Source organism: Sardina pilchardus, chromosome 17, assembly GCF_963854185.1.
Source record: "Sardina pilchardus chromosome 17, fSarPil1.1, whole genome shotgun sequence".
NCBI classification, from domain to species: Eukaryota; Metazoa; Chordata; class Actinopteri; order Clupeiformes; family Clupeidae; genus Sardina; species Sardina pilchardus.
Window position 1 is genome coordinate 29637081 of NC_085010.1, and position 16625 is coordinate 29653705.

Sequence of the window (16625 nt, forward strand, 5' to 3'; positions counted from 1 at the left end):
TGAAATTCCTACAGAAGGGTGGAGCCATGCGTCAACCAAGCTGAGAGTATGGCCTCAGACCATAGGAATGAGTGTAGAATGAAGAGTATGCTGTTTTGTGATTGAGGAATATAATATAATATGGACAGTATACTACAATCATATATACAAGTATATGTACAATCAAGAGTCGGTTTAGGTCTAGTAGTCAGTGTGTCTTCTGAGTGTGCTGCTTTTCCATGTGCTTTGAGTCTGAGTGTGTGAGGGTGTCATCATGCACAGAAGCTAAATAATTGACTACAACATTCTGTCCTGGCATCACAGAGACAGCGGCGACCGGCTCGCTGTCTGCGCTCGTCCGGCCGCGGTCAGCCCATCAGTGGCGTAAGTGGCCGCGAGCGAGTCTGCCGCTGTCTCGTCCAGCATAAATCTACACGTCTGTCTGAGGCCGAGCTCCTTGCCTTTGGGAAACGCTCGCTCGGCAGCCTCAGAAGCTGGCGCCGCCAACGCCGCGCCCAGGCAGACGTGGGCACGGCACAAGAGCGAGGGGGGGGGGGGGGGGGGGGGGGCGCGGGCGCTTCTCCGAGACCACTGCCACCACAGCCCAGGGACTCCCCGCACTCCGCTCTGTCACAGAGGCATACTGAACAGCATGGCCAGGTATAGGGCCTTTTTTTTTTTTACGCGCCCATTGTGTTTTGTGTGAGTGTGTGTGAATGTGTGTGTGTGTGTGTGTGAGAGAGCATGTGTGCGCATTCACCACTATCATTCCTCTGCGAGTGAGTGTGTGTGTGTGTGTGTGTGTGTGTGTGTGTGTGCGTGTGTGTGTGTGTGTGTGTGTGTGTGTGTGTGCATGCCAGGCAGGCAGTGATAAATATGCATGAGGCGGGGCAGGGCTCCTCTGTGCCCGTATGGAAATCAGCGTGCGGCAAGATGAGCCTCCTCGTTTTTTTTCTCCTTTTTTTCTGAGGGATGTGAAATTCGACACGGGCTGGGAGCAGTAAATTACCACAGCTCTGCCTGTTTTCCCTCCCCAACACCCCCCCCCCCTCTCTCTCTCTCTCTCTTCTCTCTCTCTCTTCTATCTCTCTCTCTCTCTCTTCCACTCTCTATTTCCCTCTCTCTCCATCTCCCTGTCCTCCCCCCATTGTGGTGAGGAGCAGTGTAACCAGGACCAGTTAGTAGAACCTCCCTCACCCCTCCTCCCCTCCAAACACACACACACACACACACACAAACACACAAACACACAAATATACACAAATACACTCACACACAATTTCCCCCGACCTTCCCCCACCCACAACCCCCTGCAACACTTCATCAGGCACATGTCCATTACAGAAGGGGAAAAAAAACAGGCGTGAGATACAATGTGGCCGCGTAGCGCTCAAGCGAGCGAGAGATAGAGAGAGATAGAGAGAGAGAGAGAGAGAGAGAGAGAGAGAGAGAGAGAGAGAGGGAGAGAGAGAGGGAGAGAGAGAGAGAGAGAGAGGGAGAGAGAGAGGGAGAGAGAGAGAGAGAGAGAGAGAGAGAGAGAGAGGCATCTAGAATTATGCGGAACGGTGTGGAAATTGCTCCGGCGTGGACGTGCGAGAGCAGCGGGGCCCGAGGCGGGCGATGGCATTGGTCAGCGGCGGGGATGAGCCGAGCGGAGCGGCGCGTAGCGGAGTGGCGCGTGCCTCCAGGCCTGCGGGCCATTCATAAATTAATGAGCGCCTCTTCAGCGCCGCGCCGCTGTTTCACTGCATCTTCTCCCTGTGAAGAGGAGCGGAGAGAGAGAGAGAGAGAGAGAGAGAGAGAGAGAGAGAGAGAGAGAGAGAGAGAGAGAGAGAGAGGGGTGGGGGGGGGACACATGGGGGGGGGACGTGGCTAGAATGTGGAGCCAAGCACAGAGAGTCCCACTACAGCAGCTAAAGAATTTCCAGAATTTGAGGCCAATTTGAATTAGGTGTCCTCAGTGTAGCTCAGTAATTACAATCTATCAACCCTCAAACTACGTACACTCCAAAACACACATTGCCACAACGTGAAGTTAGATAAGAAATACACTCTGTAACTTTTAATGGACAGTGGGGTCCAAACTTATGTCCCAAATGTTTTTACTTGATTATGATTTAACATCGGTGGGCATTTACCTGTAAAAGTACATTCAATGTGATAAGGATGACTGTAGCAGAACCATGGGCATCAACGGATATGGTGAAGATGGTGGTGCAGCAACACTTTAAGTCTTAGGGCACAGCCAACTGACTCATTGTGTGTGTGTGTGCTGGGCATATCAATTTAAGAAACAGTGCAAGGAAACACTTTGAAGGTGTTAGGGTTTGAAAAACAAATATTGTCTTTGAGAGAGATTGTCAGAGATGCTATTTACTTGTATTTGTGTATTATGTATTTTGATTCCGAGCCGGTAATTTGCTTGTCGACACAGACAAACAAATCTCAAACACCTAATACGGTAGCCCAACTGCAGAGGCCTTCCAGAACAAACAAAAGGCTTCGACTCACAGATGCTTTAGTGGTGCTTGATTCCATTTCCAGGCTCACACGGCTTGATTTGTCGATAGAGAGCACAATGTTTTTGATCCGAGCAAATCTCACTGTTTGCTATCTGACGCCATGCAGACAAGGCACGCCCTAAACTGTGATAACTTCAAAGGATAAAAAGTGATGTCTGTTTACCTCTCCAAACAACAAAAGGCTTCAGCGTATAGCTTTCTTTCTGTGTGTAAATCACGGGTCATGCTCCAGAATCATTGTGCTGCTGAATCCAAAATCCTCTCTTAAACAATTGAATTGTTCTGTCATCCTCCAAGGGAAAACTACAGTTTTATTTACAGAATATGTACTGTCTAAATATCTTTACATTCCCATTCATATACTGTTTTTTTATTATATAAAAACTGTCATTATGGCCTGAAATGACATCAGTTGTTGTGGTGGTAATAGCCCTTTTAAAACATGTCTGTCTGATAAGGCATTATAAAATGGGATACAGTTAATTTCCTGTGCGCTCAGTGGATCTGTGTTAGTTCCAGTAAATTTTACATTTGGCTAGAATCATTATTGTCTGGAAAAGACCGTTTACTCAGCTGGCCCTTTCTCTCCCAGTCAATGTATTTTTCCTCTAGGGGGGAGAAAAGTGAATAGCGTTGGAGAAGGCATTGGTTCATTCTCTTAACGAACAATGAGACATAATTTATAGGCTGGAGCGCAAATACATGCGCATGAGTTGGATGGGGTAACGCTCCGAACGAGGCCTCAACACGGCCACAACACGGCGCTTTTCAACCCGATACGCTATTGAATATGAAACGTTTTAGGTCAGGAAATCTGCAGTGCCTGAAAAACGCTTGCTTATGCAGCATGGGAGATCCCCTACTGTCCCAGGTACTCACCGTTCTCTCCCTCTCTCTCTCTCTCTCTCTCTCTCTCTCTCTTTCTCTCTCTCTCCTTCCAAATATATCCCACTCAGCCCAGGCTACGCTGGTGATCTCAAATGCCTTGCACTCTACCCACAAATAGTCCTCATTTAGAGCAACCCTTTCCGTGTGGGTGGTGTAATCTCTTCTGTCCTGTCCTTAAAGCTACCCCCTGCGCTTTTATGCATGTGATTAGGTTTGAATGAGAGCAATAAAACCTCCATTAAATTGGGGTGAAATGAGTCATTACCGCATTCGCTGGCTGTTTGGCTGACTCACATGTCCTTTTCATCCACCCAAGGTTTTCCAAGACTGATGTCCCGGCTGCACACATTTGCTGTACGTTTGGGGTGGCGCCAATGACTGGCATTTTGATTTCCACAAGTCTATCCGTCATGTTTCGAGAACCCATTCACTGCTATGTGAATAAGGTTCATGAGAGTGCAGTGATGGCGGTGGTGCCTTTTGCTTGGAATGAGGTTATGATGATGACAGGTTGAATGTCTTCATAGGAACTGTAAAGTGTTGGTGAACTGTGGATTGATTTTTTTCATTATCATTTAGAAAAAGTGTTCAGGTCAGGATCATTATGCCACAGCGATGCTCAAAAAGTGTGAAGTGGTTTGTGTGCATCCGCTGGTAAAAGCCAACTCGCAAAATCCCTGATTAAGTCTAACAAGTCATTTGCTTTCATCAATTAGCTATGTGTATTTTTTGGATGCAGCGTCGGTCCTGAATTAAAGCTTACTTGAAGCACTTGGGTGCGTTCCTTTGAAGCTGTGCCTTGCACATTACATCAGCAGTGAGAATAATTTGATGACTTGTTCGAGCAGTTAACATGTCTTCATGTGCAAAAATCATTTTCAATCCAAATGAAAACCATTCTGAAGTCCAATCATCTTTCAGTAAAGAGAATATTAAAATAACCTTGCTAATTAAAGTGTGTGATTAAAGCAAATGAAATGTTCATAATTATAATCTATGTTGACATGCAAATGATTAATTTGTTGATTGTAATCACAGACATTAATTATGTGTCTACCCTGTATGCATGTATTTGTAAATCAAGATTCTGTTTCTTGTGAATTTATTCACGAATGCATTCATAATTTATGTCGAGAAGTGGTCTCATACAAAGTCTAAAAAAATGTCGATGTTAATACTTCACGGATTATCAAAAATATATATCAAATATATTAAATTCTGTTTGTATTAGATATGCTGGAAAAAGCATCTTAGATAAAGTAAGGTAAAAACTTAAAACTTTAAGACACTTTATAAATGATTAATAAAGGATTTATTAAACACTTATGAATGTTACAGACACGTTAAACAGACAAGCATTTCAAAACAATGTGAGAATGGGCTGTACACTGTAAATGGTAAGAATGGTATCGTATCACTGTCAAGTTTGAAAGCAAGCACATGTAGCTAACATAACAAATAACACAAAGACATCAAGACACCACACACAATGATGTATGAAAGCTTTTTCTAATGTTACAGGCTCATTATTTCATGCACCATATGAATGCTTTGTGTAGACAGAGAAAATGGTCATTACAGTGATATGATTTCAGACATTACTGAGACATGGTGAAGATTTAATAGGATAGCAACACCTACATTATACACTGTATATGTATGTGGGTGTGTGCATGAGGTGGAGGTGGCAGAAAAGGGGTAGAAACTGGGGGTGGGGGTGGGGGTGGGCTGATGAATAATCCTGTGTGTAGGTGTCTAGCTCCATTGTGAGCGCACAGTATTTGTTATGGTAGCTTACTGCGGCTATCATGGAATGTTCCAGTCATTGAGAAGTGAGATTCCACGGCTTATCGTGGCAGCTACTGAACGGAGGCGCAACTCCTCCACACACGCGCGCGATCTGAGTGGCGCACAGATTTCTTACGGTCAAAAGGCCCCGGGCTCATGGCGACTGAGCCCCTGCGTAAGGGGAGGGGCCGTTGTTGCCGCGGTAATAATAATGTGATCATCATCATCATTAGGTGGTTTCTTTCCACTCGGCTAATCCAGGCCCGGCCCCCAGACCGGCGGAATACGCCGGAATACGCGCTCCCTCTCACAGGTAGAGCGGCCCGATACGCATGACTTCCCCGTGCCACAATCAGCGGATACCAAGGACAATTTGTCTCATTAGGAGACCCCCGTGTTTCCATGGCGACGCTGATTAAAGAGGCTGTCACCAAAATTAGGGGTCTAATGGAGTTCTCCTCGCTGATAATGCCGGTGATGAACCCGGGTCATAAACATCAGGATCGAGACCCCGTGGAAGGAATCATCAAGAGAGGTCGCTCGCTGTGCTCCGAAGACGCTAAGCTAGTCGTAAAGCAGCGCTAGGCAGGGGCTCGGTTAGCCCCGGCGGGCGTGAGTGTGTGTGCTCGGGGAGTGAACTGTGAGGGCCTCATACATAAATAACTGAGAGAGAGAGTGAGAGAGAGAGAGAGAGATGCAAAATTCACGTCCCTCCTCTCTCAGTTTATCAGTATCCCGATCCCTAACAGGGGCCTGGGATGTAGCCCTCTATAATGCATGAAGAATTCATTCAGGGGAAGGGTGCAGCTGATAGAAGATGATTCACTGACACGGGAGAAATGCAAATCTGTCTGTTGTGGGTGAAGGCATGGTAAGTACTAGAATAACAGATTCGTAGAGCTACTTGAAGTTCAGATCAATTTTTGTTCATATTAGCCATTAAATTGGGCTCTCACATAGCTGTGTTCTGAAGTACTGAAATCTCAAAATCACAGAATGTCCCTTCAAGTCATCAAAACTGCTTCAAGATCTATCTGAAATGAGATAGCATCTATTATGCACAATCCTTATTTCTTGATACTTCTTAGATTCATCAATGATTAATTAACGGTTAATAGTTAAAATGAGCCAAAGACAACCTTCATAAAAAAAAGCGTTATACGAAATATCTTGTGACAGTGTGAAGTAAGTTCTCGAATCTTCGTCTTCTGACTATCTAAGAAAGCAGTATACTTCTTTCCGAATTTGTTTTCGTCCTCAAATTTTCTTTGACTGATTATCCAGATACGCTTGCTTTCCCCTCATTAAACAATCAACAGAATATGAATGATTTACACGGCATAAATGCATCATGGTCTAATTAATGCTTTTTGTTAACAGCGCTCCCCTGACTTTTTGCCTGATTGATTTCAGCCGAGTGCATTGACTGCTGCGAGGGTAATCTTGAGGAAGAAAAGGGAAGGCACTGTTAGCAGTTATCGAAATGCGCAGATGTGCCCTGCCTCCTCCCCAACGCCACATCCATCAGACGTGCACTTTGGGAGGATGCTGGGCCGGACCATCTGGCATCGCTTAAAAATAAACGATGGGTCTAAATCAAGAGGGACACCTCCATCCGTCTGTCTGGCCCGCACGCCAGCCAGATCTGCCATCTGAACCTCCGAGGAGCGCCCGAGACCCTGCCTGTCAAAAACCACGACTTGGGCTACGAGCTGGGTTCAGTGCCATCCCTCCACACACACACGCACACTAACACACACACAGACACACACACACACACACACATCCCTTCACTATCATGTTTCAACACCAGTAGATTACTACTTCTGTTCCGCACGATGCATCACAGCTGTAGCTCTGGCTTTGCCCCGATCATTTATCGGAGGTGTTCAAGGTACTCGCACCCTTGCAAACGGATAATAAACAAAGGTGTTTGCGCAGGAGTCAAACAGGACAGGTGTGGGGCGACAGCTGCCAGCGAGCGTCAGTCAGCCGTGTCTCGCCGCAGTGCTCTGCGCCCGCTTTGTTTACTCCATTTGCGGCGAGGTTTTTCGAGAAAAGGATTATGCACAACGTCTGTGGCAAAACGATTAAACAAAGCCAACGACGGCGGGGAAAAAAAGGGGAAAAACTTTCCAGTCTGGAATCTCCCAGGCCACCACAGGCAGCCAAAGCACATGCCAATAAATCACTCAGCCACCCAGGCAGCCTGTGACTATAATGACAGGCCCAGGGAAGAGGGAGGGCGGCTGTATTAATTTCATTGATTCTGAAATGAGGCGAGGCGATAAGGCTATCTCTGCCTTATCTGCGGCGGACGGGGGGTGGGCATAATTAAATGGACGGCAGCGGCAGCTCGGCAGCCAGATGACGAGCGACTGGCCCCGGCAGTCAGGCAGGCAGGCGGAGGAATATGAGGGCTGAATCATCTCCAGCCTGGTAGGAGCACATGGTTGATTAGATTGGCGCCTAATTGCTATCGCAGCTATATTTAGGCCTAATCAAAACCCCCTAAGACTCCTCGCCTCCCACCACCAAACCTTCCACACACACACACACACACACACACACACACACACGCACACACACACCATAGCCCAAGACATCGACACCACCAATCCCCCTCCACCCCCACCGCCCCCCCCCCCCACCACCCCCCAATCTTGATGAAGGTCAGATTGCTGTATGAGAAGCTCTTGTTTTTGAGCTTGATGGGTCTGCACACGAGTGGGCCCTGATGAAAGGAGAGACAGAGAGAAAAAAACGAGGGACCCACGCCGTGCCCTCGACCGCTGCGCCCCTGGAGATTGCTGGAAGATTGAGGTTAAGAGTGGTGGGAGGGACAGGGCCAGCCACTCAAAAGGGGACATTGATTCGAAAAGGGGCACAGCCAGCGAGAGAGCGAGCCCATGGGCACTCCACCGTCGCAAGGCACGGTTTCACAAGTTGGTGGGAGATTGTTCTTTGTAAACTCTTCACAAAGGCTCAACGTGAATTATTAGAAGAGCTCGGTCCCCCTTTGACATTAATTTGTCTTAGGTGGTTTGGCTAGAGTCTCTTAGGACTGCTGTTGCCTCCTCGGGCATGTCTCAGTCCCCTGCACTCTTGTTCTCGTTCGATGAAAAGCAGCAACTGGAAATGATTATTAATGCCAGGGATGATGGTAACAAATTGTTCTGTTTTCTATTTGCATGATTAAATGGAAACACAATTTCCATGATTCGATTACACAGTAAAATCACTACCTCTGCGACAAAGATAAATCAAGATGAAAAGTGAATTTCGTGAGTTAGGGTTGTATTCTCACCTAAACAAGGGGGCCCTTCTGAGTCACTTTCAGGAAGCGTGATTCATGAATCACACGTGTTTTCATATTTTATTAAATGACTCAGCTCTCTAGGGTTGTAACATTTGGCGACGTTATGCCACACAGTAATTCAATAATGGCAACTTGGAGCGGTAATATTTAACTACGGAAACAGAAAAAGTCTATGCCTCAACCAGTGTTCAGACATCCAGTACGTACCAGAGTGAAACAGCAGCGCGGCAAAGACGACAGCAGGACTTGACTGCCTGTGTGGAGAAAACAGAAAATGATTGTGTGGAAAAAGTGAAAACATATCTATATTGCATCAAAACCCCAAACAATAACGCTACTGGATAGGTGGGCCTGTCACACGATGGGAAGATGAATATTAGCTGGAAAAGAGGGCCTGGGAGAGAGACGACAGAGAATAGGGATATGATGGTCGAGATAAGCAGAGACAGGGAATAATGACGGAAGACCACGGCTCTGAGCACTGGAACCGCCTGGGAAAGGTTGAATTACATGGACAATATGGAGATGTGATGAGAAGATGACTCCATTGTTAACCGTGATTGATGTTTAGTGGGAGCCCTTGGCTAAGGGCCTGGATGTTGAAATCAAACATCTTCACTTGGTTCACCTTTCCCGATAGGACTAATCCTTCAACGGCTCTCCTCTCGTTCTAGGGGTAGAGGCCGTTCTCTGACCGTAGTTGCAGTGTTCACCAAAAGAATGCAGGAACCTATAGGACTCCTATAGCTCACTATATTCTTCACCGCGCACCATTCAAACGGCCAAGACCATAAATCTCCAGCTCGACCAAAACTCCGCCACGATAAGTTTCCTGAGATGTAACCGGGTTAAACTTTTATCTATCTTTATGAGCGCGGAGTCGCCCAGCGCTATGGATGCGTTAAAACCGAGTTAGTCTGTAAAAAAACTATACCGCTGCCTTTTGATTGCTTCTCTCCAGCAAGCCTGGCCTCCATTTGGAACCATGCCCCACAGGAGTGGCGGGGGTCCTAAACAGCCACACTGTCCCGAAATCCTGCATCTCACTTTATTTCCATCTCTAGCAGACACACTGTGTGGGAAATGTGAGATAATCATCAGAAATTGCAGCCCCTCCATCCATATCTACTATTACAGTCAGGCACAGCCAATGTAATCTGGTTATCCAGCTGAGCTGTAGCCGCGGGCTCCTCAGAATGATTTCTTGTGATATTTTCATTATTGCATTATTGACATGTTTTCAAACTATTGCGAGATACAGCCGAATTGCATTTCATATTCGAATGAAACCCATTTATCCTATTTATCGTGTAATTTACATGCGAGCACCTTTTTTTTTATTTTTTTTTCTCCGAGCCGGAGCATACATTTCTTGTCAAGGTGGGAGAGTCGGACCATAACCGAGAGAGTCGGCGGAGAGAGCGAGGAGCGGCTGACGCTATGCGCGGGTGGAGTGTGGCTGGAGCTAGGCTGGGGTCCGGGCAGGAGACGGGAGTTTAAAAACGGCAGCAGATGTAGCGCTCTGCGGCGCGGCCATAAAGCGGGCACCTCCGGAGAGGAGTGGCGTAATGAAGGAGCGGCGTAGCGCTCTCCCCCCACCTCGCTGGAGAGGAGCGGCGTAATTCTCTCCCCCCACCTCGCCGGAGAGGAGCGGCGTAATGCAGGAGCGGCGTAATGCTCTCCCCCCACCTCGCTGGAGAGGAGCGGCGTAATGCTCCCCCCCCCCCTCGCTGGAGAGGAGCGGCGTAATGCTCTCCCCCCACCTCGCTGGCGGCTCCAGACATCTGCAACCCAACAGCCTCCTGCTGGCCCTGTCTCACTCTCGCCCTGACGGAGCGAGCGCCAGCCCCCACCAGCCCCCACCAGCCCCCACCAGCCCCCACCAGCCCCCACCAGCCCCCTCCACCTCTACCACCATCACCACCACCATCATCACCATCACCACCAGCACCACCATCACCAGCAGCAGCAGCCTCCACCCCGCCCCATCCCACTGGCAGCACTGTTTGTTTTCGGCGGCCCCTCTATGGTAGCATGAAGGGGTACGGGGCGGGGAGGAGTGGGTAGTGGAGGAGGGAGAGGCGGAGAGAGGGGAGGGTGGGGTGCTGTGGTGAGGGTGAGCCCCCTCCATCCCCCCTCCACCCCCCCCTCCCCCCTCATACACCCACCATTCGTCTCCATTACGCCCCCGAAAATGCTATTTGTCACTTTGCGGGGGAGAAATAATCAATATGTCTTGTGGGGGCAGTGAGCACATTAGGGGGAGCAAATTGATGTCTCTTGCCCCAGCGCTCCTCTCCAGCGGGCCGGGCCGTATCTAATGGGAAGCCCGGCGCGTGGCGTTGTCAGGTAGCGGTTTTTCAGCCGGATGGCGCCGGCGTTTTCTGAAGGTTTTCTTGTTTGGAGGTGTGGACGGAGCAGGGGCTGTCAGGGACTTGACATTTGTTTTTAAACAAGCAATAATGGAAGCAGGCTGCTATGGGGGCTCTCAGGGAAGATAAAGGGAGAACAGGGGGAGGTGTGTGTGGGGGGGGGGGGGGATTGGCGGGGTGCTGTCAGGGTGGGGAAACGAATGGTGGAGCTGATCCTGCTGGATCTGGCTGTGCTACAGTGGCTAACAAATCTCATGTAATTGGCCAAGTGGGCCCAGGGTTTAATTGGTTTGTCTGGTAATCTGTTGGTCAGGACCAAGCAGGCGGACAGCATGTAATGGTTTGGATCTTCTCCACTTGCCTCTATACTAGTGAAGTAGATTAACTTGGAAACTGAAACCGTGCAAACATATGGCAGTTAGGATCCGTACTAAGTGCCAAGTTAATCTAGGGTATATTAGCAAATGTGTCATGACTATTTTCGAGGAAATACTTTCAGAGATCTGACATATCTCATGATACCAGTGAGGGAATCAGATGCTTTCGGTGCGACTGTTCTAAAGTGCTGGCCTTTTGTCCCTAATTGTGCAATGCTTTACCTCAGATGTCGGCATCGCAAGCCATCTATCTGGGCACAGCAGCCACCTGTGAGAGGCATGATTCATAAATCACGTTAACAGCTCGGAGAACGCCAGTCGGTGGGGCACCGGGTCATAAATCTCATTAGCTAGGCCGACTGACCCCAGCTTTCAATCTCCGCCATTATCCCTTGACCTTGCCCATCTTGCGGACACAGGTAATTAGTCCTCCGAACCGACGAATGAATGAACGAACGAACGCGCACTAGCTGCTGGGAGGGATAGCGTAAACAACCCCCGACACCACTCACCCGCCCAATGCACAAACGCCAGCAGCTAAGCAAGCAAGAAACGTGGGTCTGACCATTAAAGGAAGAAGATAGCGTTGATGAGAGTGTCCGTGTGAGCTGGGGAGGATTTGTCAAACGAGGAGATATCACACCCCCCGGGTCCCCTGGCCTCTACCCCAACACGGTCCCTTTTTTACAGATGTAGGCTACTGTATCCCCCTGGCCCCCGTGTCTTCCACATGACTAAGCTGTGGATGGTGATATTTCTGGATGACGGCACTGGGCAGGCTCAGAGTCCCAGCTGTTTCCTCTGGATTAGGGGAGCCCCGGCAAGGATGCCAGAGAGTCCACCGAGAGTCACCCTCCCTCCGCCTCCTCTCCTCTCCTCTCCTTCTCTCCTCTCCTCCTCTCCTCCTCTCCTCTCCTCTCCACCCCTTCCATCCTCACCTCGCCCCTCTGCCCCCCCCCCCTCAAAAAAAAAATTTGAATAGCTGCAGGAACCCTCGCACCTCCAAAAACCCGCAGCTCCGGTATGCATCTAAACACAATTACGCAATTGCCAAGAAGTCATTTTCCCGCATTCGGGGGGGCTGATTTAATTTGGCCTTTTAGCGTGGGGGAAATCTCAATAGACGGTTTAATTAACATGTGCGACGCAAGCTGCGCGCGGGGCGAGAGGACCTGTCGATCAGAGGCGAAGCGCCGCCACTCGGGAGAGAGAGAGAGAGAGAGAGAGAGAGAGAGAGAAAGAGAGAGAGAGAGAGACAGAGAGAGAGAGAGAGAGAAAAAAGCTCATCGCTTTGTGCCATGCCAGTCTGAGCTCCATGTAAATGAGCAGACAGGCGCCCGCAGAGAAGCCGTCTTCTTTTTTTGGTTAAACGCTTTCGCTGCGTCTAAGACCCTGTTTACAATGAGTCTAATCAGATTAGAGATTGAAACAACCTTAATCTTTCCTGCACGCACTCACACATCCAATTTTGTCACAGCAAATGTGATATGTATGCTAATACAGTATTTGAGGAGTTTTTGTAATTCTGTGTAGCATCACATTAGGAAACTGTGTTTATATGAAGGTGGAAGTTAATATCACAGTAAGGGGATTAGGCAAAGGCATAACAAAAACATTGCTTTATAACTGGATTGAATGGCACCTAATTTGTATCATCAACAGATCCTCTATTGTGAAAGGTAGAACAGAACACTCTAATAATGGCATCAAATAAATGATGACATTGTTCATATACGATACTTTGTTTTCAGGTATTTTCAGTTCTGAAGTGCATGACAGAAGAGTCCACTAGTCTAGACAACAGCTGCGTCTAGACCAGAACCGAACCGAGGCCAGATGAAGTGCATAACCAGATGCCATCTGGGAGTCACTGAACATAAGGAATGAGAGGATTACAATTCGCTCGTCAGTGAATCTGAGCGTAACTGTTGCCCACAAAGTCCCACAAAATCTGCCAATTTCATATCATATCTACAGCATCTACACCATCTTAACCATGATCGCGGCATAATCTGCTGTATATTACACGGCATATGACGACCTGAAAAACATATGCGCAGACAACATGTCCTTGGCCACGGTTCTGGGATCGGCTGATCGGCTGATCGGCTGGTGTTTGCGAACGACAATACTGTCTGGAGCTTTCACGGGGAAAACAAAGCACCCAAATCTGCCCTTCTGTGTCTGATGAATGTCATCACCCCGCTGGCGGCTGCCAAGTTTACTGCTGACATTTCTGCGCTAGGAGCTAATTAAACCAGTATAAATCTCATACTAATCCCTCTAACACCAGAATCCCAGTCCGAGATATTGCAGCCAACCAGAGGAAGTGGCCTCATATCACCATAGAGAACACTGTGGTCCCTTGGCGTGCCTTCCCTTGGGTTTGAATGGACAAGGTGTGGTTTACAGACAGCTAAGGATTAAACAGCACCCTGACCCTGAGAAATTACCGAAAACAGAAATTAGGACTTTTGGAAGAGATATAATTTGTGGAATAAAAAGAGATATCTAGTGCTATTTTAAAATCTCATTCATGAATTTTGTCCCCAAAAAACTATTCTTGATTAAAAGACCTAAAGAATGAAGAATAAAATGATGGTCTTTTAAAAAACTGAAAGGATTATTTGCAGTAAACATATTGTAATAAGCATCTACTCTTTGAGGGAAAAGAGAATCGCAAAAAGAGTAGCTGATATTTCAGCCAAATGGTTAGAGTATGCCAAAGCCCTGCCAACTTGACAAAAAAATCAATATTCATAGTAGTGTGGGGCCATATGTAATGAGTGTCTGACTGGTCTTTGATCCATGTTGAGGGCTGTCAAATGGCCATGCTAACAGATCTGCTTTTGAAGTGAAGACTGAACAGCTGCTTGTGCTGATATCCAAACACTGCTTTCCTAACTCTGTTGGACACACAGTAGACATTCATTACTCACACACACTATGACACACACACACACACAGAGAGAGAGAGAGAGAGAGGGAGAAAGATAGAGAAAGAGAGAAAGACACAAACACACACACACACACACACACACACACACACACACACACACACACACACTATCAATCTCCCTTCTCATTCTCTCTCTCTATCCCTCTCTTTTTCTCTCTATCTGTCTGTCCTGCAAGGACAAATTGTCACTTATGTGTCCGTAACCTGAAAATACCTTTATTATGTCCATGACAGTGCCTGAGTAAAAATCCCTTTCTTTATTCCTGGAGAGGGATCAATAGCAGCAGTGCGTCTACACCACATCATACCTGTGACTATACATGAGCGTCCTTTCATTTCGCCTTCAGCAAAGACTCCTGGGATCCACTACTGAGCTCTTACAGCCTTAATTGTGCCACAGCTCTGGCTATACTCGCGTTTGAATTCAAGCATCTTACATCAGCCCCCGCCCCCCCCCCCCTCTTTGAATGTGTGTAGTTTGTTTGATATTCGTGGTTGATGTGTTAAGCACAGATCTATCTGCTCAGAGGAAATTTTAAACAGAGATGTTTGCCTAGCGCCTATTCTCTTGAGAAATAATATTATCGGGTTTCAATATTGGCAACAATCCTCTTGTACTGATTCAAACTCACATCTCTATTTGCTTGGCTACAATGATTAAGCAAGAGAAGCAATTGCCGGTTGAACAACTTAAATAGGCATAATGAATGAAGATGAATTCAAGCAAAGCAAAACTGCAGCTGCCTTCCATCTAACTGTTTTTATTCTACCACATGGTGTATGAGAGTGTGAGGCTTTCAGATTGTAGTAAGGCAGGCATTGTACAGACAAAGCCAATTGTACATCCTCATCACTCGAATACTGAAAGGAATCAAACACCATGTTGTGTGAGCCAATTCTTTAGTTAATGACGCACCAAGATAGAGATGAAAATTGTGGGAGAGTAACCTAACTGTTGTGCATCTAATAAAGGAGCATGATTGATCTTTATGTGTCAATAGTCAACCTATTACAGTAAAAAGTATAGGCTATCATTAATTGTTAGGGTAGAGGTGATTTCCAGCAATGTTGGGAAAAGGTTATGTGTGAATGTTACATGGTTTCTTGTAAAGCGTTTAAAACTCACATAGCCATGGAAGAGTGAACCTCGGTAGAATGCAACTAGAAAGGATGACGTAACCCTGGAATAACCGAGGGTGATGTGCACTGACAAACGCATACCTTAGGCCACATTTTAAAACTACTGAGCGAGATAGGCATCACAGTGGGGGTATTGTACAATCAAGCATTTGTGACCATGACAAATTGTCTGAGTCTAAAATGCCACGCGTATTATTGCCTACTACATGACTGGCAAGTTAAGTTTGCTCATTTTAAAAAGGATACTCAAACTGCTAAATTGCATTAACAGCAAGAAGCTGTAGAATAGAGGTAGCAGTGCATATGACGAAGAGACAGCAACAAGTATTTAGGAAGACAGTATGACCATTGTATTCAAATGTAATTTCGCAATGACAGAGGTGACTCTAAGTTGAATCACTTTGAAGATGTCAAAGCACAAATTAAATATCGCAGATATACGCAAAACACATTTTGACATAAGTGAGGACCACTTCTAGACTATAATTTTATGTAACATTAAATACAATACAGGGGGTGACCCCCGGTCCCCTAAATCATTTAATCTCGATTGAATATCTTGGTAGTATTCACAGTCAGAAACGGCGACTTGTGACATTTTCCAACACTGCACTTGGCGCATCGCTGGTCTATATCTCTAATGAAACATTTACAGCCAACAATTACCTTAAACTTCTTCAACACATGAAACAAATTGCAGAAATATGCATCTTTGGACTATCTGTAGTTTCGAGTAACAGAGCAATTCCCTCTGTAAGAACCCTTTTCTCTTCCTACTTACCACTGGTTGCCATCCTACTACCGCCGAGGTCCACGCCGCAGCTCTGCAAACTACCGCAGACTCAGTCGGGCTTGGTAAAAGAGACACGGCAGAGGGCGGACGGGCCAACCGAAACACAGCATGAAGAAGGGGAGAGGAAACTGCTGGTGGGCGAAGAGCTATAGACAGCCACGGCACTCCCGTTCGCCGCACACCCCTATCTCTGAAGAAGAAGTCGCTTGGTCTGCCTCTGTGAAACAGAGTTCAAATACCGTGAGCTACACTTTTTCTCTGTATACACGCCCCCTTCCATCCCCTTCCTTACCCCCGCGTTACGTTCGATTTTTATCTTTATTACAGTCACCACCCATTCTGATTCTTCTAATGGGTTTTACTTCCTGTTCATTCAGCTTTTTTTTCTTTTTATGCTCTTTTTTTCTTCAATAGCCCACTTCAATCGTTTCTCACATTCACAGATAATCAGCATCTTCGAAGTGTTGGTTATTGTTTCTCTTTGTAGT